General features: G+C 36.4%; 1 long non-coding RNA gene across 1 annotated transcript; it reads right to left on the bottom strand.

The window, feature by feature from the left end:
• Positions 1–8,764: 8,764 nt before the first annotated feature.
• Positions 8,765–21,290, bottom strand: LOC122428939. The gene is made up of 3 exons (XR_006265852.1): positions 21,193–21,290; positions 9,973–9,978; positions 8,765–8,834 (listed from the first exon to the last, which is right to left on the bottom strand). It is a non-coding gene; the product is annotated as an uncharacterized LOC122428939 (long non-coding RNA).
• Positions 21,291–24,771: the final 3,481 nt, after the last annotated feature.

Raw genomic sequence — 24,771 nt, 5'->3', positions numbered from 1 at the left:
GCACCAGGGTTTTTCCCAATGAGTCAATACTTTACATCAGGTGACCAGGGTATTGGAGCTTCAGCTTCAGCACCAGTCCTTCCAATGAATATTCAGGACTAGTTTCCTTTAGGATTGGCTGGTTTGATCTCCTTGCAGTCCAAAGGACTCTCAAGAGTCTTCTCCAACACCACAGTTCAAAGGATCAATTCTACAGTGCTCAGGTTTCTTTATAGTCCAACTCTCACATACATATATGACTACTGGGAAAAACATAGGTTTGACTAGATGGATCCTTGTTGGCAAAGTAATGTCTCTGCTTTTTAATATGCTATCTAGGTTGGTCATGGATGGGAGAGTTAAACTATAAAGAAAGCTGAGTGCCCAAGAATTGATGTTTTTGACCGTGGTTTTGGAGAAGACTCTTGAGAGTCCCTTGGACTGCAAGGAGATCCAAACTGTCCATCCTAAAGGAGATCAGTCCCGGGAGTTCATTGGAAGGACTGATGTTGAGGTTGAACCTCCAATACTTTGGCCACCTGATACAGAGAGCTGACTCATTCGAAAAGACCCTGATGCTGGGAAAGATTGAGGGCAGGAGGAGACGGGGATGAAAGAGGATGAGATGGTTGGAGGGCATCACCGACTCAATGGACATGAGTTTGAGTAAACTCCGGGAGTTGGTGATGGACAGGGAGGCTTGGCGTGCTGCAGTCCATGGGGTCACAAAGAGTCGGACATGACTGAGCTGAACTCAACTGAAGGTTGGTCATAGCTTTTCATCCAAGGAGAAAGTGTCATTTAATTTCATTTTGATTTCACTGCAGTCACCATCTGCAGTGATTCTGGAGCCCAAGAAAAAAAAGTCTGTTATTGCTCCCATTGTTTCCCCATCTATTAGCCAAGAAGTGATGGGACCAGATGCCATGACCTTCATTTTTTAAATGAGTTTTAAGCCAGCTTTTTCACTCTCCTCTTTCATTTTCACCAAGAGGCTCTTCAGTTCCTCTTCACTTTCTGCCATAAGTGTGGTGTCAGCTGCTTATCTGAGGTTATTGATATTTCTCCCTATAATCTTGATTCCAGCTTGTGCTTCATCCAGCCCAGCATTTCTCATGATGTACTCTGCATATAAGTTAAATAAGCAAGATGACAATATACAGCCTTGACGTACTCCTTTCCCAATTTGGAACAATTTTCCATGTCCAGTGCTTACTGTTGCTTCTTGATCTGCGTACATATTTCTCAGGAGGCAAGTAAGGTTGTCTGGTATTCCCATCTCTTTCAGGATTTTCCAGTTTGTTGTGGTCCACACAGTCAAAGGTTTTGGTGTGGTCAGTAGTGCTGAAGTAGATGATTTTCTGCAACTCTCTTGCTTTTGTGATGATCCAATGGATGTTGGCAATTTGATCTCTGAATTTTCTGCCTTTTCTAAATCCAGCTTGAACATCTGGAAATTCTTGGTTCACATACTTTTGAAGTTTTCCATGGAGAATTTTGAGCCTTACTTTGTTAGTGTCTGAGATGAGGGCAATTGTGCAGTAGTTTGGGTCTTTCTTTGGGATTAGAATGAAAACTGACTTTCAGTCCTGGGGCCACTGCTGAGTTTTCAAAGTTTGCTGGCATATTGAGTGCAGCACTTTAACTGCATTGTCTTTTAGAACTTGTTATAGCTCAGCTGGAATTCCATTACTTCCACAGTCTTTGTTCATAGTGATACTTCTTAAGGCCCACTTGACTTCAGACTCCAGTATGTCTGACTCTAGGTGAGTGATCTCACCATTGTGGTTATCTGGGTTATTAAGATGTTTTCTGTATAGTGTTTATATTTAGTATATAGTAAAAATAAATCTAATAGTCAATGAAACAAATTATTTTTGATAATTATTTCTGTAACAAAAAAGGAATTAACATGTGAAATATATAAAACATTTCATCCAAAAATTATAAACTTTATTTTTAATTGCATCATGTCTTCCACTTTCCTTTTATCTTTTCTATAATATGGTAAATGACAGCTAAAATTTGTTAAAACCATATATTTTCAGCAGAAAATTACCACTATTATTTATATATTTTAATATATAAAAATATTTATTATGCTTTTCCCCTTTTCTGTATCTTTCAAATGTCAGATACATGAAAAATTAGCCCCTTCTTATATATTATTATATCCATAATACTAACAAGCTTCTATTTTTAGAGATATTTAAAGCTCAATATTTAAAGCTTTAATGTTTTAAATTGTTGATAAATTCACAATATGTTCAAAAGCTTTTTGTTCAGTTATAAAAATGGAATTGCATGCTTTGTTCAAAAATTTTTGGCCTAATTGTAAATGCAATCTTTGAAGTTTCAATCATCTAAATCCTTAAGGTCAGAGATTTCTTTAAATGCAAAATAACTGCTCAACTCAGAATATATTCTATTTCTGTGATTTAGCACATATTTTGTATTAACAAATGAAAGTAGAGATCTCTTTAGAAATCTCTAACTCTGCTTGCTACACTTTAAACAAACTTACCATTTAAAATATTCAGCATTCACTATATTCTGAGAGATAATGTTTGAAAGTCTTTTTATGTGTAACAGATATATATATATATATATAGATAGATAGATAGACAGATATAGTTTGTTAGTTTAGTTTCTTGGGAGTTAGTATTGGAGAAGAATAAAAAAAAAAAAGAAACAGTCACTATGAGTTATGGATTTTTGGATATGGTAAGTGAAACAAGTCTCTCTCTTTTTTTGCTTTCTCCAAGGAACATTAGTAAACATATTTGATTCCTCATGAGTATTAGTACAAAGAAAAGAGTACCCAGGCCCTTAAGCTCAGTTAAATGACAAGTTAAATGTGAAAACATTAAAGAAGATGGAAAAATTATAGACTATTTCAAAGGAAATAAGGACCTTAAGAAACAGATGATAACTAAATGTTTTCATCAGAGTATTCACTGTCTGAGGCAAGTCTATGTTTTTACTTAATGCTACTCTGCTGTATTTTCTTTAGCTATTTCATGATATTTCATTTACATATGAATGAGAAATACCTTGTAAAATTTATAATACAATTGAGAAATAAAAAATAATTATGTTTTCAGGAAAATTTCTTAACATTTCTATTCCATGTCATTGATAATTTGAGGGGTTATGGATAATTTGAGGGGTTATGCTATAAACTGAAGCAAATATTTATATGAATCAATATTTTATTTTATTTTTTGATGAATGTTATTATAGAAAAATAGTGGATAAAGATTGACCTCTTTAGGGTAAAAATATTTATATGTAAATGTTTATGAAATAGCATTTAATATCTTGAGATTAAAATTTTGCATGTATCTCAGCAGAGATTCTTTTTAATTAAATACAAGTCTTCTCTATTACCTTATGTTCTAAAATATTAATGACCTGAACCAGAGTCTGCATTAAAAGAGAGGTCATGGTTTGTGTTCTCTGCAGTCTCCAATATGAGGAAATAAATAATATCATTAATCTATGCTAACAGAGACATACAAATTTCCTTAATTTCTCTGATACACTTGATTGCTTTCTAAGTGTGCTTTTTCATTAGCATCTGAATCATTAAGTAGATCCAAAGTGTAGGATTACATTAAATTACAGTCCTTAAAAATGACAAATTGTTGAACATCAATGGTTATATAAACTACTATGTGGAAGTTCTGAAGAGCTAAATTCCTTAACTGTGTGAAAGAATGTTAATTATTTTGGAAAATTTTAAGTAGTTTCACCCAAATACCTGAGTAGAAAAGAGGAGACTAATAAGAGAGATGTTAGGAACTGAGGTTGGAAAGAAAGTCAGGCATTTTTCAGGGAGCTTTTGTACACAAGGTTAAAAAATCTAAGTTTATTCTGGAAATAATGAAGATACATCATGACATTGAGGGTGGTCAAAAAATAGATGGAGAACAGTGATTGAAAAAAAAATTTTTTTGATTGGAAAAATAGTAGAGTTCTTTGATAATCAGAACTAATTTGCTGCATTAGCAGCAAGGAAAGGACAGAGGTGAAAAGACAAGAGAGGAATAAGTAGGTAAGACCTAAACATTTGGTGATCCTTCCTGGATAATAGCAGAAAAGAAGTGATGCTGGCTAAAGATAGGAGGGATAAGTCCAGTCAGAACCCAGCCACCTATGGACCTTCCCCTTACCTCACCCATAATGGTGGAAACTATGGTCAAGGGGTGGGCAGCTGAACTTGATAAACAAGGAGCAGAGTGACATGAGAGAACTTCCTTGGGCTGCGCATGCCCAGACTTTGTTGTTCAATTTGATCTCTGGTTCCTCTGCCTTTTCTAAATCCAATTTGAACATCTGGAAGTTCACAGTTCACGTTGAAGCCTGGCTTGGAGAATTTTGAGCATTACTTTGCTAGCGTGTGACATGAGTGCAATTGTGTGATAGTTTGAGCATTCTTTGGCATTGCCCTTCTTTGGGATTTGAATGAAAACTGACATTTTCCAGTCCTGTGGCCACTGCTGGGTTTTCCAAGTTTGCTGGCATATTGAGTGCAGCACTTTAACAGCATCATCTTTTAGGACTTGAAATAGCTCAACTGGAATTCCATCACCTCCACTAGCTTTGTAGTAGTGCTTCCTAAAGCCCATTTAACTTCATACTCTGAGATATCTGGCTCTAGATGAGTGACACCATCATGGTTATCTCAGTCCTTAAGACATTTTTTGTACAATTCTTCCATGTTTTCTTGCCATCTCTTTTTAATCTCTTCTGCTTCTGATAGATCCTTGCCATTTCTGTCCTTTATTGTGTCCATATTTGCATTATATATTCCCTTGGTATCTCCAACTTTCTTGAAGAGCTCTCTAGTCTTTCTTATTCTATTTTTTCCCTCTTTTTCTTTGCAGTGTTCACTTAAAAAAGGCTTTCTTAACTCTCTTTGCTCTTTGAAACTCTGCATTCAGTTGGGTATATCTTTCCTTTTCTCCTTTGCCTTACATTTCTTTTCTCAGCTATTTGTAAGGCCTCCTCAGACAACCATTTTGCCTTCTTGCATTTCTTGTTCTTGGGGATGGTTTTGGTTACTGCCTCTTGTACAATGTCATGAACCCCTGCTCATCATTCTTCAGGCACACTCTTTATCAGATCTTATCCCTTAAATTTATTTGTGACTTCTACTATATAATCATAAGGGATTTGATTTAGGTTATGTCTAGGGAGTATGTAATTTCCTAAGTTCTGTCTCACCACAGCAAAGATTTGAAAAGGCAGACCAGTGTTACAACTCAAAGTTTTATTAGGCAAGCAAAGGAGATACACCCTTGAGGCAAGAGGGTGGGCTGACCCCAAAGGAGTCAGCTGCCTCTGTTTATGTTTTATCTCCCTCCCCTGAGTCTGTCCTATGCAAATTGGGCTAGCCAAGAAAGGGGTGTGTTTGCTTCACCTGAAGTTCTCACTCAGGTCCACTGATATTCTTTTGTTCCATTTTCATTGGCTTTTTCCTTTCTTTGTCTTTTAGCCACCTCCATTTTGGACTCCTTTTTCCTATTCTAACTACCTAACAGTTATATCTGAATGGCCTACTGACTTTCTCTATATTCTTCAATTGAAGCCTGAATTTTATACTAAGTAGCTCATGCCCAGACTAGACAGATATATAGTCTATCTAACAAACCTCTAACACCTCTAAAAAACCCAAATTCATAATAACAACAGTATTATAAAATCTGCACGTGGTTCCCTCCACCACCACCACCATGGGCATTTCTTAACAAATGAAAGGTGAGGGCATGCGCAATAATAACTTTTTATGGCCTTAGGACAGTCAGTCAAATAGCGATCCCCTGTCACACATGATCACCACAACTCATCACAGAATAACTCCTTGTAAACATCCTTAAGCCTGTACCTGTATGGGAGGGCTGGTTTAACCTCACAGAAACAGCCCACTCTTCCTTTGAGAGTGCTATTGTTCTTCAGTTATCCAGTCGTGCCCAACTCTTTGTGACCCCATGGACTGCAGAATGCCAGGCCTCCCTGTCCCTCACCATTTCCCAGAGTTTCCCCAAGTTCATGTTCATTGCATTGGTGATGCCGTCCAGCCATCTGTGCTTTAATGAACTTTGCTTTGTGCTTAAGTCTGAAGTAGTAGTTTGCAAATTTTTGCTTGCTATTGCAAGGATTGAGATTGCTGGTCTGTCTCCTGTTGATCTCCTTGGTTAATGCTCTCTGACATGTCACCACCAACCCCGTAAGAGATTCAGGTGAATCATGATGTGAGATTGCAAGGAAGGAAAGATGAGTGTCTGAATTTAAATCAGGAACATGAGACTGTGTGTGCAGGAGTTAAAATGAGCACTAAGTGACTTGCAGATGATGATGTCTACTAAGAACTGCTCTTGTGATGTCAGAGTGACACCATACACGACCCTGTAGGGCTCTTGGGCACAAAAGCCTTCCTGTGTCCCTAGCTTCTTGATTACAGGAAATAGGCTTCATTGAGCCTCCTTGTCCTTCCCTGAATTCCAAAGATCAGGTTTAAACACTTGCTAATTAGAGAAGGGAGGGGCTGCAGACAAGGGATGAATAGTTAAGAGAAACAATAGTGCAGCCTCAGGCAGAGGGTCCCATTAAGGAATATACAAAACAGTACCTTTGTGTGTTTGCAGATAATGAAACTTCCATCAGGAGGGAGAACATAATGGTATGCTGCCCACTGGTAGATACCCATAAATACTGTAGACCCTAGATTAGCTAGAACCAGAAGGTTGATGATACTGACTCCCAATTACCTCATCAACCAGTCAGAAGAATATCCAGGAGCTGATCACACTCTCTTTGTACTATAATTATAAAACCTCACAATCCACTTCAGTTTGGGACATACAGTCATGAGGCCTTTAGCCTGCTCTGGCTCTCTTTTTCTAAAACTATTCTTCTTTTCTACTTCACCCAGAACTGTTTCCAAATATTAATTTGATGTCAGGTTACAGAGGCCAGATTCAGCTTCAAGAGCTGCAGACGTCAGTTTTGGAATTGCTCCTGGATTTATTTTCATGGACAACCAAGATGTTATTATCCAGAAATTACGCAGAGTGGTCAGAGAAGTACAGTAAAACTAATGTGACAGGACTGGTGGAAGCCCAGAAATTGACAAAGAGAGAAATGCTATTTTGAAATGCAAGTGAATGGCTTTATATTAGCCAGGGCCGATCCGGTGGCTCAGATGGTAAAGAACCTGTCTTCACTGCAGGAGACTTGGGTTTGATCCCTGCATCAGGAAGATCCCCTGGAGAAGGGCATGGCAACCCGGTCCAGTATTCTTGCCCTAAGAATTACAAGGACAGAGGAACCTCACAGGTATAGTCTATGGGGTAACAAAGAGTCAGACATGACTGAGCAACTAACATGTTCACTTTCAAGTACATTCAAAATATTAAGAAGAAATAAAATTATCCCCAGAGTCAAGTATTAATAGCACAGTTTCAAGTGAGGAATGTGCTAGAATTTGACCATGATGGAGACTATTTACAACTGTAGTTTTTTTTCTTTCCTTCTTTTCTTTTTGTTTCAAAACTTTTTTCCTTCTTTAACTTCATATATTTTTTATATTAATTTTTATATCTAGTTATCAAATATTCTATTTGTGTGTTTGGTTGTTTGTATTTTTTTACATACATTCATTACCTGACTTTTCTTATCTACAAAATGTACTCTTCCATTCCTCTTACTTGATAAAGACACAGAATTAAAGCCAATTCTTTTCCTTTATCATAGGAATTTAATAGCAATTTTTATTCAAGGGTCTTAAAAATAAATTAAGTTTAATATCTCATAAAGAAAAATGCTGGTACATTAACTTACATAATACTGTATATTTTTTGGCTAGTTTTCAGGAAATTTATCTACTCAACAGATAGAGTAATTTACTTAAAAATAAAATTAAAATAATTGTAGAAACTATAACTTTAAGACATAGGCTGTAAATTCTATTCATAGAGTTAACCACCACAAGAAATATAACTGTTAAAAGCAAAAGAATAGAGAAAGGAAAATGTAGATTAGTAAACATCATCTTGAATATATCTTATCATACGTTATGCTTTAGGAGAAAGAGACAGAAAATAAAATTTAATGAGTAGTTGTCTAAGTTCCTCTACCATTTAATGTTCTCCAAATTAACTTTCTGAAGCTAACCAGAAAGAAAACCTGTCAGGAGATCAAATTTTATAACCTGCATGAAAAGAATGATTCTTCAAGAATTTCAGTTAGAAATGATTCTTAGGAATAAATGTCAACAGACAATATTGTTTGCAGTCAGTTCTTATTAAAGATATACCATTCAAGGTTTAATATGAATTAAGACTGAAGTTACCACAGAAATGCTGTAAAGAGGTGTTTTGTTTTGTTTTGTTTTTTTCCTAGTGTTTGTTACCATTTTCTCATTTCTCACAACTTGTATCCAGTTGAAGATCCTGGCTTTGCACTCTGCAGATTCTCTGCACCCTGAATGATTTTGCTTCCTCAAGGCCACAATCCATTACATCTGTCTCAGCTTGGTGGATGCTCTGGCCATGGTTCTCTTTGCACTGAACACTGCTGGCACATTCATTTGGCCTTTTAAACTTGAAACAACAGGAAAGTTAGAAATACAGAGGATTCAATTCAGTTCAGTTGCTCAGTCATGTCCTACTCTTGTGACCCCATGAACCACAGCATGCCAGGCTTCCCTGTTCATCGCCAACTCCCGGAGTCCACCCAAACCCATGTTCATCAAGTCGGTGATGCCATCCAACCATCTCATCCTCTGTCGTCTTCTTCTCCTCCTGCCCTCAATCTTTCCCAGCATCAGGGTCTTTTCCAATGAATCAGCTCTTTGCATCAGATGGCCAAAGTATTGGAGTTTCAGCTTCAACATCAGTCCTACCAATGAACACCTAAGACTGATCTCCTTTAGGATGGACTGGTTGGATCTCCTTGCAGCCCAAGGGACTCTCAAGAGTCTTCTCCAACACCACAGTTCATAAGCAACAATTCTTCAGCACTCAGCTTTCTTTATAGTCCAAATCTCACATCCATACATGACTACTGGAAAAACCACAGCCTTGACTAGACGGACCTTTGTTGACAAAATAATGTCTCTGCTTTTCAATATTCTGTCTAGGTTGGTCATAACTTTCCTTCCAAGGAGTAAGCATCTTTTAATTTCTTGACTGCGTGAATATGGAGGATTAGTATAGAGGACAGTGACTGACTTTATTTTACTGGGCTCCAAAATCACTGCAGATGGTGATTGCAGCCATGAAATTAAAAGACGCTTACTTCTCAACTTTCTTATTAGAACTTCAAAGAAGACAAACAAAGGTATGATCACTTACATAATTCTCAACAATACTTTTTACTTCTTGCAGCCTTAAACTTAATATATATATATATATATATATATACAATCAAAACACTGTAAAATGGGGGACATTATTTTTAACTTAAATTTTGGAATCTGTACACTTCATATTTGTTAGGATTTTAATCAAAGAACTGCCCTAGTTTTCATAAGACTTTCTCCTGTGCTCTTTTTTTTTTTTTTTCTCTCTTAATCTCATCATTTGCAATCAATTCTGGAAAAAGTCTTGAGAGATTATCATCTGACTGGTCATTTTGCTTTGATGAACATAGTTGGAGTTTCACATGCTTTGTTGTGGTTCAGTTGTTAAGTCCTATCCTACTCTTTGGGACCCCAGGGACTGTAGCATGCCAGGCTTCCCTGTCCTTCACTACCTCCTGGGGTTTGCTCAAACTCATGTCCGTTGAGTTAATGATGTCATCCAACCATCTTATCTTCTGTCTCCCCCTTCTCCTCCGGCCTTCAATCTTTGGAGTAAAGGAATAGCCAAGCAGAAAATTCAGATGACCAGTAACTTAAACTTCTGGAAGAGAGAAGAGAGGAGGAGGTAAATTTGCCTTCCTCCCACATAAACTGCTACTTGTTTAGCAAGTAAACATGAGCCTCACCTGCCCCTTAGCACCTTAGAGACAAAGACTGTATTCTCTTTTTGAAAAATGAAACACTATCGTATCTGCAAATATGAAACTAACAATTAAAATTCTTTTAAACTTAAAGCCTGAGCATCGCCATTTCTTTTCTCAGAATATCCTTATGAAATCATCAAAATTCTTCCACTTCCCAGGAGTTTCTATACGAAAAACTGAGAGAGACGGAGGCTAAAAATCTCAGTCCACCTCCCAGCTGGCTGGTTGTTCAAGCAACTCAGAATGTGTCCTGAGTTCACTTTCACACAGCTGTGCTCATTACTTTACACATACAGATATAAAGAAAAAACTAAAAAAGAAATATATTGAAGAAAATTCTGGATATTGAAAATATAAAAAGCAAATGATAGAAAATATTTTTTTACCAAGGATTAGAGTATTTGATTTAACTGATCAGAACTGTAAATTAAATAGACATGAGTAATGCTGATATTTAGGATAAGACAGAATATTGGTTCTGCTAAGAAATTATTAATCTTGAGAGTATCTTGCTTTTATAAAGACTTTGGCCCTTTGAAAATTTATTCAATGATTTGGGATTCTTTTTACCTTCATTATTTGTTTAAAATGTTATAGAATTACGGTATTCTCTATATACAACTTTCTTTGTACAATTTCTGTTGGAATGAGCCCTGTTTCTTAGAGAAAACTATAGATTCTGAATCATATTGTTTCATATGAGAATAAAAATGTCTTCTATATGAATGCAATTAAAAATGGCCAATAGATTTTCCAATTAGTTGTTTCAATATAATGGTCATAAATTCATTATAGAGCAAAAATGCAAAGAATCTTCCATATCCCTTTTCTTTAAAAGAACAGAAATAATATATTTCAATTCACTTATTTATCACATACTTTTAATATGCTGCTATTTTCTTTTTCTTTTTATTATTTTATTGTGAACACTTTCCAAGTCATTAAATATTCTTTGAAAATTCAGTGTTTCATGATTGTATGATAACTTGACCTGTGAATGTACCATAATTTTAAAAATAATACTTTATGTCCTAACTCCTAATTAATCAATTTGTCATTTAATAATGTGATAGAGATCACTGTTTAATACTTATAATATCAGCTAGATCATATTTGATGTGAAAAACTTGAAGAAAAATGACACAATCAAAATCATGACAAATTAAATATTTATACCTGAGATGTTGAACAAGTAAAAATTTATACCCAAAATCACATTGCAAAATTCAGAAAGCAAAAGGAAAACTTCATTTAAAAAATGATAAGCACATTGCTGAATTTTAAAGTAGAAAAATTATCCAGGGACCAGTAATAAAAAGGAATCCCACAGTAAACAGTAAGAGATACACTTGTTTACTTCCAGGAGGTAACTCTCTCAGATCTATTAACTATCTTGGTGCTGGAGATTTGTAATCCCTTACAGACAAGATATAAGCCCACAGATACTCTGGATAGGAAATCTGGAACTAGACTCCCTACATAATATAAGCTGGTGGGAAAAGACTGAATATCAGAATACCTGAGCAGGGACAATGCTTCTTTTTCTGCCATTTAGGCATGAAAGAAACATTTGGGGATAGCAGAGTAACATGACAAACTCATATTCTAATGGGAATACATGAAACAAAGCTTGCCTACAGCTTGGACAGGGTAGACTGCTATGTGACAGTGAAGTAAATTTTCATCTCATAAAATCCATTCAGTTTTTAGACTATTGTTAGAATAACCCAGATTTTATCCTAATACACTTACTATTTAAATGATCTGTCTTAACACGTGATTAAACTGTCCACAGTATTAAAGGACAGATTTTGCACTATCATAAAGAAAAATGTGGTTTTATTTTCTGTTTAGGACAGGGAAGCCTGGTGTACTGCAGTCAATGGAGTCGCAGAGTCAGACAAGATTGAATGACTGAACTGAACTGAAGCTCCTTATGAAAGCTGTTGTTTTGCTGACATTTTTCCTCAAAGTAACCAACATATAACAATTTACTAAAGACAAATAAAAATGTATTTTAAATATCTTTCATGGATTCTGCCTGATTGTTCAATTTTCTTAATTATTTGTGAGAAAGATTTTATAATATCAATAAATATGCTTAATATAACCTAGGTGTGAAGGGTTAATGGTGGGCAGATAACTCTTGACTTGAATTTATCAAGAGTTCATATGCTGTTGATCACACAATGCAAAAAAAATTCAACCCCAATGTTTTACTGAAATATAAATATCACAAGAGATGCTTTAAATAAAACTACTGTGAAGGATTTCTAAAATTAACTAGCCTCCCTTTTGGACACCTCTACTTTGATCACAAAGTTCTTTGTGTTCCTGCTTTCTGAAATTATGTTAATAGCTTCTCCAGTGTCTTATTTTTCAAAATAATTCAACCCTGGTTCTTAAAGACTATTATACAGCAAAGCCAGAAGAGCAACAGCGACCTTTGCCTATCACATTCTCTGAGAAAGTAGTTCAGCAACCATTTATGGTCACTCAAAGCATATCATCGATGCCTCTCACTGTCCATACTTCAGCTTTAAGTACTTCATCCATTTGTGATATTCAAATGTGGAATTTCACTGTATGCTCCTCTGTGATAGTTTTAAAGTATGTTCACTAATCCTTCAACACCTCTTCCTCAAAAAATACAATCTAATTTCCCTGTCCTAGTGACTTGCTTACAGAAAACAAAAGTATCACTTCACAACACTTCCCTCACTACATTGCTCAAATTTTGATTTTTAAAAAAAATTTTATTATTCAATAATATGTACGACAGAAAAAGTGGACTCTGTATTTCCATGTGGACCAAAAAAAAGGTTGATTTTTGTATTTATGGTAGTGTGACTTTATTTTTCTTTTAACCTTTGCATGGTTTTGACATTTCACTGAGTCTTCCTTAATCCTAGACATGTCACTGTTAGCTGTGTGAAAGCTCTAGAGGGTGGCTTTATGCTTATTTTAAAAGGTGATTGAAATATACTGTCATCTAGGGTCGGGTCTTCTCTAATTAAGCAGAAACATCTGGTCTCCCTCAAGGGTCTATGTTAAATAGTTTATTATTAATTTTGTATGTTAATGACTTGGAACCCTTTAAATTTATGAAGCCAGCAGGGTTATTATTTTTGTCAATGACGCACATTACTTGAAAAAGTCACTACAAATTAAATGCTTTTTTTTTTAGTAATAGAACATTGACATAATATGAATATAACTTGAAGTTGTTCATAAAAGTTTTAAAAATTAACTCAAAATTATTGTTTAATCAATAGAAAATATTCTTTATTGGAAATACAATTATACAATTTGAATCAGCAATACCAGGAAAGTTATTTTTACAAGATAAATATACAATCATATTTAAGAAAGAAATTTAAAAATATATATATTCAATAGCAATTAACTAGTAGAATTGGATGTTTACCCAAAATTTTTAATATTGGCTATATAATTACACAGATGTGTTTTTATTTTTTTTATTTTTTTATTTTTTATTTTTTTTTAATTTTTTTATTAGTTGGAGGCTAATTACTTCACAACATTTCAGTGGGTTTTGTCATACATTGATATGAATCAGCCATAGATTTACACTTATTCCCCCATCCCGATCCCCCCTCCCACCTCCCTCTCCACCCGATTCCTCTGGGTCTTCCCAGTATACCAGGCCCGAGCACTTGTCTCATGCATCCCACCTGGGCTGGTGATCTGTTTCACCATAGATAGTATACATGCTGTTCTTTTGAAACATCCCACCCTCACCTTCTCCCACAGAGTTCAAAAGTCTGTTCTGTATTTCTGTGTCTCTTTTTCTGTTTTGCATATAGGGTTATCGTTACCATATTTCTAAATTCCATATGTATGTGTTAGTATGCTGTAATGTTCTTTATCTTTCTGGCTTACTTCACTCTGTATAAGGGGCTCCAGTTTCATCCATCTCATTAGGACTGGTTCAAATGAGTTCTTTTTGACGGCTGAGTAATATTCCATGGTGTATATGTACCACAGCTTCCTTATCCATTCGTCTGCTGATGGGCATCTAGGTTGCTTCCATGTCCTGGCTATTATAAACAGTGCTGCGATGAACATTGGGGTGCACGTGTCTCTTTCAGATCTGGTTTCCTCGGTACAGATGTGTTTTTAAAGCCAGTGTTTTAGGAAGTAGCTATAAATGGTTCAGAATATGTTTTAACCTCTAAGGAACAATGGCAAGATAATTACCAAGCTCAACAATAAATTGTAGTTTTGAATATTTTTTCTTGTATACGAACACTGCTTTTGGATTGTTTTATAACTATCAACAAAATTTGCTCAGAAACTTTTAAGATCTCCTTAAAAATATGGCATAGAAGTCTATTATTTGTGTAAATATATGCTTATAACTGCCTGTGTTATCAGAACCATGATTAAGTTTAGTATAATCTCTTCCACATTGCCTCCTATTCACATATTCAAAGTGTTAATTTTCTCAAAGTCATTTTTCTGAGTATTCTTACATTCTGTTCTCATTAGTGATAATTTATTACATGCTGAATCTCCCAGCCTCCTCTAGATCAAGACCATAGATATTTCACCTCTATTATCCACATCTGGCACAGGTTTAACATTTCAGGTTATCCTTCCTCTTTCTCCTTTGACTCCTCTCTAATTTGTACATAGCCAATAAATTTTCATGATCCAAGGTACCTAAGTAGCTGCTGAGAAGAAATTTAATAATTTTATCTAGCATTCTCTTGTGTTTTGAAACAAGGTGTGATTGCTCTTGCTATTGACACTTTTATTCATATAATTTCTCATACTATTTTTTTAATTGTTTATTTATTTTTAAGTTATTTATTTATCTGTTTGACTGCACCAGGTCTTACTTGTAGCATGTGGGGTCTTTAGTTGCAGCATGCAGGATCTCTGACCAGGGGTTGAATCCGGGCTCCCTTAGAAGAGGGAGCACAGAGTCTTAACCACTAGACCACCAGGGAAGTCCCTAATTTCTCATATTATTTAGCAATTCCAATTTTATAGTGAATGAAGTCAATTTATATTACAGAAATAAAGAAAAACAACAATGTGTCTTTTCATATAAACTTGTCCTCTGTCAGAGATGCTACCAAGCCTTACGAATTTTCAAGTTTAAACCCAGAACCTGACACAATATTTCTTAAAGACTTCATTTTCAAAATCTTCGTAGATATTCTAACTCATTATGTATATATAGATATCTATCTGGTACATAATTTTTTTAAAAACCTAACTTTGGTGTTCATACTATATTGGGTTTTTCTCAAAAATATCTGTGAGAAACTCATAGTAACCTCACACCAGCAATGTTATATAACTCTAAATTTTTGAAGCTATGCTTCTGAATATTTAGGGGGAAAATCAGAATGGTAATGCTCCTTAATAATTCTCTTTTGGCTAAAATGTTTTAAATATATATGAGTTAAATATAATTTTATAGTATGTCTAAAGATAATTAAAATTAGGTTTTGATAGATTGCCATGTGAACTTCTAGTTTCAGAAATATCATTAAGGAATATATTTGTTACAGACAGGTTTTCTGAGAAAGAGTAGCTGAGGAAAAAAGCTTATGGGTTAGAGTTTTATTTGGGAGTGTAATCCTATCTAAGCTGACATTCTGACTTCTCAAAAGCCAATAAAGATATGAATTGTTGAAAAGGAAAGTTTGCTTTATTTCAGATGCCAGCAACCCTGGGGGTATGGTGGACTCCTATCCAAAGGCCACCCCCACCCCGTCCCATTCAGGGAGTAAGAGCTTTTATAGACAGAGAGGGGGGTTACATCCGAAAACAACACCATCACCTGAAATTGGTTTGACAATTGACTGGCAATCATCTTCAGGTCACTGGTGGTCTGACCAGCATCATTGTGGCTGTTTTAAGTCCAGTTACTCTTCAGTTTTAGGGCCTGCTCATTCCCATTTCCTTGAGGCCAATTTTCAGAATCGCAGCAGCTTATACCAGAGCTTGGTCATCATGTAGTCATGGACACAGTCTGGTCATCTTTTTCCACCTGTGGGGTTTCAGTATCTACAAGACAGCTCACAGGCTATGGATCAGAATATCATCTATAGCCCTTGAAGAGGAACTAAATGTCCTTGACTTAGGTTAATGACTAAACTGTTATTAATCTTTTTGGACTGTTTTCTTTTGTTTCTTCATTTTCTCACTTCTCTGATTAAACCTATTCTCTGGCTAAAGTTTTTCCACAGACAAAAGGCAGGTGGAGGACATGGGAGGGGCAATGATGTCCTGATCCATTTTAGAAAGAGCTAATAAAGAGAGCAAACACCATAATGTATGTTACCAAGTCAGCCATGGTTCTCAAAAACACAACGGACTGCTCCATCTGGGGACTTCTTAAGGGAGGCCAAATGGAATGATCATATCTTGGATTCTTCATTTTTGTGTTGGAGGGGGGATTGCAGCAAGTTTAAAGACATTTACTTATTGATCCTTCCTTCCTCCACCCCTCACTGGTCAAAGTTGAATGTATAAACCTTTTTACTCCTGCAATTCTGACCTGTGGTAAATGGATCCACCAGGTGACCTCAGGAAGAAGCTAGAACCTTAGCCAACTCCTTTGACAAGTGTGCATTCACAGTGACCTCTTTCCATGTCAGTCATCAGTATATGGGAGTATTAGTTAACAACTGTGTTATAACACCAGACTTATAGGTTTAAAAACCACAATTATTTATTATCTCAGCTCCTGGGGTCAGGAACATGTAAACAACTTAACTTGAGTATGGGTCAGAGTCACTCACAACCTATAAACTTATAGGTTTAAAAACCACAATTATTTATTATCTCAGCTCCTGGGGTCAGGAACATGTAAACAACTTAACTTGAGCACGTATAGGTCAGAGTCACTCACAAGTTGCAGTTCATCTATTGGTCAGGGCTGCACTCATCTCCCCTGGGGGAGGAGCCATCTCCAAGCTCACTCACATGGCTTTGGCAGATCATAGGTCCTCCTTGGTTGTTGGCCAGAGGTGGACGTTTCTGGCCACGTGCCTTTGTCCACAGAGTGATGAAGTGATTCACAACATGTCTGGTAGCTTTCCACAGAGAAATCCCAACAAAGCCAGAGTCTTTCTTTAACCTAATCTTGGAAATGACATCCCGCCACTTTTGTTACATTCTATCAAGTTCAATACACAGTTCAGGGGAGGGGGAAAAAGGGGGTGGAGGCATGATACCAGGTTGTGGACATCATTGCGATTACTGTGGAAGCTATTTTATTATATATATTTCATTCATGGCAAATAGATGTGGAAACAGTGGCAACAGTGGTTGACTTTATTTTTGGGGGCTCCAAAATCACTGCAGATGGTGACTGCAGCCATGAAATTAAAAGACACTTACTCCTTGGAAGGAAAGTTATGACCAACCTAGACAACATATTAAAAAGCAGAGACATTACTTTGTCAACAAAGGTCTCTCTAGTCAAGGCTATGATTTTTCCAGTAGTCATGTATGGATATGAGAGTTGGACTATAAAGAAAGCTGAGCACCAACGAACACATACTTTTGAACTGCAGTGTTGGAGAAGACTCTTGAGAGTCCCTTGGCCTGCAAGGAGATCCAACTAGTCCATCCTAAAGGAAATCAGTCCTGCGTGTTCATTGGAAAGACTGATGTTGAAGATGAAACTCCAATACTTTGGTCACCTGATGTGAAGAGCTGCCTCATTTGAAAAGACTCTGATGCTGGGAAAGATTGAGGGCAGGAGGAGAAGGGGACAACAGAGGATGAGGTGGTTGGATGGTATCACTGACTCAGTGGATATGGGTTTGAGTAGACTCCAGGAGTTGGTGATGGACAGGGAGGCCTGGCATGCTGCAGTTCATGGGGTTGCAAAGTCAGACATGACTGAGCAACTGAACTGAACTGAATCAATATTAATAATGTGGGCTATACCTAAAGTAACATTTGAATGTATTTATTTACCCTCATTAAATGCATCTGTTATTCCTTTTCTTGTACTGTATTTTCTTCTCTGTAGATTCAGGAACAAGAGATTCTGGTAATGAAAGAAAAAGGACTAAAGTCACATTGTGGAGGTTCTTCAATTCATATTAGGAGCCTCTGTACTACTCTGGAAAGGAGAGAAATTCAGTGATAGCAACAGGAAAATATACAAATTATTTTGCATTTATATGGAAGTGATAGCATGGTGCCAAAGGCGTGGAAGAAGTTTAATGTTTTATTCAGAAGCTAGTGAAAATTGCAGTTATGGCAAAACTTTCCCTTAAGCATGTTGTTTTTCAATATTCAAATCTCTTGGTTTCTAAATTTTTATTTTTTCAATGGATTTACATATGATTAACACATTCTTTTCAATATGAAAGATGTTGAGATTTTGAATGAATATTTCCATGATGTGAAAACTTAAATTACCTCATTCTTTAAAAGTTTCCTCAAAGCTGAAATTCATCAATAATTCTGTTTATATTGTTTGAGTATATTATTTGTCATTGAATATCTAAAATATAGAGAAAACAACAAAAAGCTGTGTTACCATATTTGTGACAGGTTGCATTTTTCTGATTGGGATTAAAGAAAAAAAAAAATTGGCTCAGTTTCCTCAAGTTCCAAATCTCTTTCTTTTTTCCAAGTTCAGTAAGTTATTTGTTCTTGATCAGTCATTAACATTCACCATTATGATGATAGTGTGTTGATTTTTGAAATAGGCTAATAAAAAGCACTTTTCCCCCACTCAAGTGGTGTTTCAATTGAGAAATGAAAATGAGAAATTATGACCAACCTGGACAGCATATTACAAAGCAGAGACATCACTTTGCCAGCAAAGTAGTTAAAGATGTGGTCTTTTCCAGTACTCATGTATGGACGTGAGAGGTGGACCATAAGGAAAGCTGAGCACCAAAGAATTGATGTTTTTCAACTGTGGTGTTGGAGAAGACTCTTGAGAATCCCATGGACTCCAAGGAGATCCATCCAGTCCATCCTAAAGGAAATCAGTCCTGAATATTCATTAGAAGGACTGATGCTGAAGCTGAAACTACAAAACTTTGGCCACCTGATGTGAAGAGCTGACTCATTGGAAAAGACCCTGATGCTGGAAAAGATTGAAGGCAGGAGGAGAAGGGGACAACAGAGGATGAGATGGCTGGATGGCATCACCAACTCAATGGACATGAGTTTGAGTAAACTCCAGGAGTTGGTGATGGACAGGGAAGCCTGGCATGCTGCAGTCCATGGGGTTGCAATGAGTCGGACACAACTGAGTGACTGAACTGAGCTGAACATAACAAAATGTGATAATTATTATTGAAAGTATTGATAGGATAAACTGTAGTTTGCATTCATGCTCTTGAGTATCTTTTAATTTCTCTAAAGTTAGGTAATCATGATGATTTAGCCAAAAGCAGAGCTGGAAGAAGATAGATTCAAGTAAAGTTTACTCATAGCAAAAAGAAATTTAGGATACAGAGTTTGTGCACCTAGGAGAGATCAAAAGCAGAGTAGTAAGGGGCTAAAATATGCAAGCCCAGTTCCCTCCTCACCGCAAATACAGCAATTAGCTGAATCACACTTCCAGTGGGTCAGATGGTGGAAGATCATCAGCCAAAGGCTGTAGGAACACACATAAGGAAACAGAGGGAAAAAAAAAGATAAGCATTTAATGAAGGTAGATGGATACGTTTAAATGTTGCACTAAGTATAGCTTATAAACAGTTATGAATAGTGATAAAATATATGATAAAGGAGCTATTGATTTTGATGAAACCAGAATGCCATCTAAATTAAAAGATCACCAGTGTTGGAGAAACCTCAGTGAAAGCAACAATTTATATTACATTAGTCTAACACATTTTATGCATTTCTCCTTTATCTTCTTCAAACTTTTGAAATCTATGTATTAACTCAAACTAACAGAATTGAAGAAAATCACACTTACTAACAAGCAAGGGATTACATGCAACAGATTAGTATTAATATGGTTCACGAAGTCTTTATGAAGCTGGGTAATTAATAGCTTTCTAAAGAGAAATAGAGAGAAGTTAGCTAAGGAAAACTTTAGATTATTTCCATTAAACTATTCATGGACAGTTAGTTCTGTTAATTTGTTGTAAAATATAAGCCCAAGCAACCTTAAATGTTTTTAAAATACTAAATCATTTTAACAATTGTCCTTTTCCTGCATTAATGCAACCACCTGGTGGCACTGTTGATTAACTTGGAAAAAAAAATCTAAATTTTTGATAAATCCTTTTAAAAGAGCATTTTCTACATTAAAATTGCAAAATGTTTATGATTTCTGTTGCAATTGCATTTGATGCTGGATTGCTGTTGCTAGAAAAAATGCATGAAAAATCATTTGTAAAATTTTTAAATGTAAAATACATCTTATTGAATATTTATGTGTGCAAAATTCAAAGACTTCCAAATGGATGTGCCTAATATTAAAAAGTAAACCAAAGACAATCATAAAGAAAATGATTGTGTACTTATTTAACTGGAGAAATATTTCCAAATGAGATTTATTTATTAAAAAAAAAATTAAGACAAAAAGCATGTCTCATTTTCATGATTTGATTTCAGGTAATTTGTCAAGAAGACCACTGCTCTTTGACAGAGAGAGAGATACCAGAATCTCAAACATAATCTTACATATAATTCATTTATCTATAAGATTCTTTTCCAAATTCACTCACAACTTGGTTCCATGCCAATTGTGAGATTAAATGATTGTGGTGAACTGAAACAGCACTTTCTCTTTGCCTCATATATTATAAAAATCGTTGGAAAATGAAAAGTGTTAAATTAGATTCAGGATACACTGATAAATCAAGAAATCTTCAACTAATCTATACTTTGTGAGAGCAGGACGTGACAGAATACTACTTTACTGAGATATTTTAGAATTCACTTGATAGGTAAAGAGGAAACAGTGTCTTAAAACATTGAGGAATGTTTTATAAATATGGTGTGAATGAAACTGAGTTCTTAACCACAGGCCATATATAACAATCGTCAATTCACTTCAGTCTCTCAGTCGTGTCTAACTCTTTGCGACCCCATGGACTGCAGCATGCCAGGCTTCCGTCCTTATTGATCACCAACTCACCGAGCCTACTGAAAAACATGTCCATGGCATCTCAGTCTTTTCCAATAAGAAAGGGTCTTTCCATCCGTGTCTTTTCCAAGTCGGTTCTTCACATCAGGTGGCCAAAGTATTGGAGCTTCAGCTTCAGCATCAGTCCTTCCAATGAATATTCAGCACTGATTTCCTTTAGGATGGACTGGTTGGATCTCCTCTCCATCTAAGGGACTCTCAAGAGTCTTCTTCAACACCACAGTTCAAAAGAATCAATTCTTTGGTGCTCAGCTTTCTTTATAGTCCAACTCTCACAGCCATACATGACTACTTGAAACACCATAGCTTTGACTAGATGGAATTTTGTTGGCAAAGTAATTTCCCTGCTTTTTAATATGTTGTCTAGGTTGGTCACAACTTTTCTTCCAAGCAGCAAGCATCTTTTAATTTCATGGCTGCAGTCACTGTATGCAGTGACATTGAAGCCCAAAAGAATAAAGTCTCTCGTGGTTTCCACTATTTCCCCATCTTTTTGCCATGAAGTGATGGGACCAGATGCCATGATCTTAGTTTTCTAAATGTTGAGTATTAAGCCAGCTTTTTCACTCTCCTCTTTCACTTTCATCAAGAGGCTCTTCAGTTCCTCTCTTTCTGCCATAAGGGTGGTGTCATTGGTGTTTCTGAGGTTATTGATATTCCCCCCAGATACTGTGATTCCATCTTGTGTTTCAACCAGTTCTGCACTTCAAATGATGGACTCTGCATATAAGTTAAACAAGCAGTGTGACATTACACAGCCTTGACGTACTCTTTTCCTGATTTGGAAACAGTCTGTTGTTCCATGTCCAGTTCTAATTGTTGCTTCCTGACCTGCACACAGATTTTTCAAGAGGCAGGTCAGGTGATCTGATATTCCCATCTCTTTCAGAATTTTGCATAGTTTGTTGTGATCCACACAGTCAAAGGCTTTGGCATAGTCAACAAAGCAGAGATAGATAGATGTTTTGTGGAACTCCCTTGCTTTTTCAATGATCCAGCGGATGTTGGCAATTTGATCTTTGGTTCCTCTGCCTTTTCTAACTCCAGCTTGAACATCTGGAAATTCACAGTCCATGTACTGTTGAGGTCTGGCTCGGAGAATTTTGAGCATCACTTTGCTAGCATGTGAGATGAGTGCCATTGTGCAGTAGGTTGAGCATTCTTTGGCATTGCCTTTCTTGGGATTGGAATGAAAACTGACCTTTCCCAGTCCTGTGGCCACTGCTGAGTTTTCCAGATTTGCTGGCATATTGAGTGCAACACTTTCACTGCATCGTGTTTTAGGATTTGAAATAGCTCAACTGGAATTCCATCATCTCCATTAGCTTTGTGATGCTTCCGAGGGCCCATTTAACTTTACATTCCGCAATGTCTGGCTCTGGATGAATGATCATACCATTGTGGTTATCTGGGTCATGAAGATCTTTTTTTATAGTTCTGTCTTGGGCGGCCCTAGATGGCATGGCTCATAGTTTCATTGAGGTAGACAAGGCTGTGGTCCATCAGATCAGTTTGGTTAGTTTTCTGTGATTATGGTTTTCATTCTGTCTGCTCTCTGATGAATAAGGATAAAGGGCTTATGGCAGATTCCTGATGGGAGAGGTTGACTGAAGGGGCAACTGGGTCTTGTTCTGAAGGGTGGGGTCATGTTCAATAAATCTTTAATCTAATTTTCTGTTGATGGGTGGGGCTGTGTTCCCTCCCTGTTGTTTGACCTGAGGCCAAACTATGGTGGAGGTAATGAAGATTATGGCAACCTCCTTCAAAAGGTCCCATGCATGCACTGCTACACTCGGTGCCCCCGACCCTGAAGCAGGCCACCACCGACCCACGCCTCCGTCAGAGACTCCTGGACACTCATGGGCAAGTCCGGATCAGTTTCTTGTGGGGTCACTGTACATTTCTCCTGGGTCTTGGTGTGCAGCAGGTTTTGTTTGTGCCCTCCCAGAGTCTGTTTCCCCAGTCCTGTGTAAGTTCTGGTGGGTCTATGGTGGGGTTAATGGTGACCTCCTTCAAGAGGGCTTATGTCACACCCAGGTCTACGGCACCCAGAGCCCCTGCAGCAGGCCATTAATTAGAACTGAAACATAATGGCCACTTACATCGGCAGGGTTATCACATGTCAAAAACCTTCTAACTTAAGTATTAAAATTCCAGGTTTTACCTGTTTGTTCAAAATCTATTTATGTCAGATATTCCCTTGTATTCATTCCAACAGAATTGATAGACACTATTCAAATGGTGATCATGCAGGCATTTTATAAGATTGATTATTAAAATGTAAACTTATGCAATGAATGCTTTTTTTTAAAGGTGCAATTGACTCATTTACATTTATGTTATGTGTATAAATATGCTTTTATAAATATTAGTCATTTTGTGTCAAACATTAATCTTTGCTAAGATGCTGCATGATAGATTTGAAAAATTATAGGTGTTTTGTTAGAGAACCTGCCTGTCAATGCCGAAGATATAAGATGTCAGTTCAACGCCTGGGTCAGAAATATTCCTTGCTAGATTCAATTCCAGCTGCCCTCTTGAGGTGAGGTCTGGGTAGTAGCTCATTTTTTGCTTATCATACGTGATATGGTAGCACTGGACTGTATTCTGAATGGGTGCCGAAACTTTCATGTACCTTTCTATGTTTTGGTCCTATGGCTCAAAAACTAACAGTGTTTCCTCAAATAAAGAAAATCCCCTTGCCATCTCCTGCATTGTGAATCCTTTCAGTTCTTCAGTTACTTTTTCTTCCCCTTGTCACTCTTTGTTCTTTCTCTGGGCACATTCACATCTTTGAAAGCTTGCAACCTGCAGCTTCATATGTAGGGGACTTCACTTTAGTAGGGAAGTAGCATAGAATCGGCCATCAGTGTCTCCTGCTGCCTAAATTTCTATGGGTTGTTGAATTAACCAAAAACCTCTCTCTCTATGATCTTACTATCTCTCCTGCATGCCTCATATACAATTCTTCCTGCAGATGCTCTTCATATAGATAACTGCAGTCGATATTAGCTAGTACTTTTTTCTGTGCACTGGGTCCTTCATTTTTACCTCCACTTTTCTCTCAATTGTTCCATGCTGGAATGCCTTACTCCCCTTTTCTCTATATTGAAATCAATGATTGTGGGAGACAATAACTGGTTGCAATTCTTAGGCAATTTTGGAAAGAAATGCTTTTGACTAGATCTGATGATAATATGATGCTTGCAATGGATAAAATGCCTCTGCCAACTTTCTTTTTTACAAAGAAGCCTTAGTTTCCTAAATTATCTACTATTCAAATTTCTTTGACAAATTTTATAAAAATACACAGCAAAAGAATATAATCTTATTGAAGAAGAAAAATCCAAATCTCACAGGCAGAATATATTGAGTCTTCCACTCATATTTCAAAATCTGTCTTTTCTATTAAGCAAACTTACCCAATGAATTTCTATCATATTGTGTTTTTCAAAATTTAATTTTTTATTGCATCTAAGCATATGCATGTTATCACTTTAAATATCATTATTTCTCAGTAATCTTTTAATGACTGTCAGTAATTATTACTGAATAAGCATGAACGAATGTGACACCTCTTTATGAGAATATAGTTGAATCTCTATACAGTTCTTATGTTTGTTCATTTAAATAACATTATTCCATGTCTACTCTGTTCAAGA

The sequence above is a fragment of the Cervus canadensis genome, chromosome 27 (assembly GCF_019320065.1).
Source record: "Cervus canadensis isolate Bull #8, Minnesota chromosome 27, ASM1932006v1, whole genome shotgun sequence".
In the NCBI taxonomy this organism is placed as follows: Eukaryota; Metazoa; Chordata; class Mammalia; order Artiodactyla; family Cervidae; genus Cervus; species Cervus canadensis.
The sequence above is the reverse complement of the archived record's forward strand: the minus strand, read 5'-3'. Positions and strand labels throughout refer to the sequence as shown.